The sequence below is a fragment of the Schistocerca cancellata genome, chromosome 8 (genome assembly GCF_023864275.1).
Source record: "Schistocerca cancellata isolate TAMUIC-IGC-003103 chromosome 8, iqSchCanc2.1, whole genome shotgun sequence".
NCBI lineage: Eukaryota > Metazoa > Arthropoda > Insecta > Orthoptera > Acrididae > Schistocerca > Schistocerca cancellata.
The window spans coordinates 195,691,418-195,694,534 of NC_064633.1; the positions used below are offsets into that span (position 1 = coordinate 195,691,418).

General features: G+C 42.4%; 1 non-coding gene across 1 annotated transcript; it reads left to right on the top strand.

Moving 5' to 3' along the window:
• The first annotated feature begins 335 nt into the window (after positions 1 to 335).
• On the top strand, positions 336 to 419 carry Trnas-gga (transfer RNA serine (anticodon GGA)). The gene is given in 2 exon segments: positions 336 to 375; positions 385 to 419. It is a non-coding gene; the product is annotated as a tRNA-Ser (tRNA).
• The last annotated feature ends 2,698 nt before the right edge of the window (positions 420 to 3,117 follow it).

Sequence of the window (3,117 nt, forward strand, 5' to 3'; positions counted from 1 at the left end):
TATATCCTCTGTACTTCGACCACCATCAGTTATTTTGCTCCCCAAATAGCAAAACTCCTTTACTACTTTAAGTGTCTCATTTCCTAATCTAATTCCCTCAGCATCACCCGACTTAACTCGACTACATTCCCTTATCCTTGTTTTGCTTTTGTTGATGTTCATCTTATGTCCTCCTTTCAAGACACTGTCCATTCCGTTCAACTTGTCTTCCAGATCCTTTGCTGTCTCTGACAGAATTGCAATCTCATCGGCGAACCTCAAAGTTTTTTATTTCTTCTCCATGTATTTTAATTCCTACTCTGAATTTTTCATTTGTTTTCATTACTGCTTGGCCGGCCTGGGTGGCCGAGCGGTTCTAGGCGCTACAGTCTGGAACCGCACGACCACTGCGGTCGCAGGTTCGAATCCTGCCTCGGGCATGGATGTGTGTGATGTCCTTAGGTTAGTTAGGTTTAAGTAGTTCTAAGTTCTAGGGGAATGATGACCTCAGATGTTAAGTCCCATAGTGCTCAGATCCATTTAAACCATTTGAACCATTACTGCTTGCTCAATATACAGATTGAATAACATCTGGGATAGGCTACAACTCTGTCTCACTCCATTCCCAAACACTGCTCCCCTATCATGCTCCTCGACTCTTATAACTGCCATCTGGTTTTTGTACAAATTGTAAATAGGTTTTCGCTCCCTGTATTTTACCTCTGCCACCTTCAGAATTTGAAAGAGAGTATTCCAGTCAACATTGTCAAAAGCTTTCTCTAAGTCTACAAATGCTAGAAACGTAGGTTTGCCTTTCCTTAATCTTTCTTCTAAGATAAGTCGTAGGGTCAGTATTGCCTCACGTGTTCCAACATTTCTACGGAATCCAAACTGATCTTCCCCGAGGTCGGTTTCTATCAGTTTTTCCATTCGTCTGTAAAGAATTCGCGTTAGTATTTTGCAGCTGTGGCTTATTAAACTGACAGTTCGGTTACTTTCACATCTGTCAACACCTGCTTTCTTTGGAATTGGAATTATTATATTCTTCTTGAAGTCTGAGGGTATTTCGCCGGTCTCATACATCTTGCTCACCAGATGGCAGAGTTTTGTCAGGGCTGACTCTCCCAAGGCTGTCAGTAGTTCTAATGGAATGTTGTCTAGTCGCGGGGCCTTGTTTCAACTTAGGTCTTTCAGTGCTCTGTCAAACTCTTCACGCAGTATCATATCCCCCACTTCATCTTCACCTACATCCTCTTCCATTTCCATAATATTGTCCTTAAGTACATCGCCCTTGTATAGACCCTCTATATACTCCTCCAAGCTTTCTGCCCTCTCTTCGTTGCTTAGAACTGGGTTTCCATCTGAGCTCTTGATATTTATAGAAGTGGTTCCCTTTTCTCCAAAGGTCTCTTTAATTTTTCTGTAGGCTGTGTCTATATTATGCCTAGTGAGATATGCCCCTAGATCCTTACATTTGTCTTCTAGCTATCCCTGCTTAGCCATTTTGCACTTCCCGCCGATCTCATTTTTGAGGTGTTTGTATTCCTTTTTGCCTGCTTCATTTACTGCATTTTTATATGTTCTCCTCTCATCAATTAAAATCAATATATCTTCTGTTACCCAAGGATTTCTACTAGTCCTCGTCTTTTTACCTACTTGATCCTCTGCTGCCTTCACTATTTCATACCTCAACGCTACCCATTCTTCTTCTACTGTATTTCTTTCCCCCATTCCTGTCAATCGTTCCCTAATGTTCTCCCAGAAACTCTATCCAACCTCTGGTTCTCCCAGTTTATCGCTCGCATCTCGTGGTCGTGCGGTAGCGTTCTCGCTTCCCACGCCCGGGTTCCCGGGTTCGATTCCCGGCGGGGTCAGGGATTTTCTCTGCCTCGTGATGGCTGGCTGTTGTGTGCTGTCCTTAGGTTAGTTAGGTTTAAGTAGTTCTAAGTTCTAGGGGACTTATGACCACAGCAGTTTAGTCCCGTAGTGCTCAGCGCCATTTGAACCATTTGATCTCCCAGTTTATCCAGGTCCAATTTCCTTAAATTCCCACCTTTTTGCAGTTTCTTCAGTTTTAATCTGCAGTTCATAACCAAGAGATTGTGGTCAGAGTCCACATCAGCCCCTGGAAACGTCTTACAATTTAAAACGTGGTTTCTAAATCTCTGTCTTACTATTATATAATCTGTCTGAAATCTTCCAGTTTCTCCAGGCCTCTTCCATGTATACAATCTTCTTTCATGATTCTTCAACCAAGTGTTAGCTATGATTAAGTTATGCTCTGTGCAAAATTCTACCAGGCGGCTTCCTCTTTCATTTCTAACCTCCAATCCATATTCACCTACTAAGTTTCCTTCTCTCCCTTTTCCTTCTACCGAATTCCAGTCACCCATGACTATTAAATTTTCGTCTCCCTTCACTATCTGAATAATTTCTTTTATCTCATCATACATTTCTTCAATTTCTTCGTCATCTGCAGAGCTACTTGGCATATAAACCTGTACTACTGTAGTAGGCGTGGGCTTCGTGCCTATCTTGGTCACAATAATGCGTTCACTATGTTGTTTGTAGTAGCTTACCCGAACTCCTATTTTTTTATTCATTATTAAACCTACTCCTGCATGACCCCTATTTGATTTTGTATTTATAACCCTGTATTCACCTGACCAAAAGTCTTATTCCTCCTGCCACCTAACTTTGCTAATTCACACTACATCTAACTTTAACCTATACATTTCCCTTTTTAAATTTTCTAACCTACCTGCCCGATTAAGGGATCTGACATTCCAAGCTCCAATCCGTAGAACGCCAGTTTTCTTTGTTCTGATAACGATGTCCTCTTGAGTAGTCCCCGCCCGGAGATCCGAATGGGGGACTATTTTACCTCCGGAATATTTTACCCAAGAGGACGCCATCATCATTTAACCATATAGTAAAGCTGCATGCCCTCTGACAAAATTATGGCTGTAGTTTCCCCTTGCTTTCAGCCGTTCGCAGTACCAGCACAGCAAGGCCGTTTTGGTTAGTGTTACAAGGCCAGATCAGTCAATCATCCAGACTGTTGCCCTTGCAGCTACTGAAAAGGTTGCTGCCCCTCTTCAGGAACTACACGTTTGTCTGGTCTCTCAACAGATACCC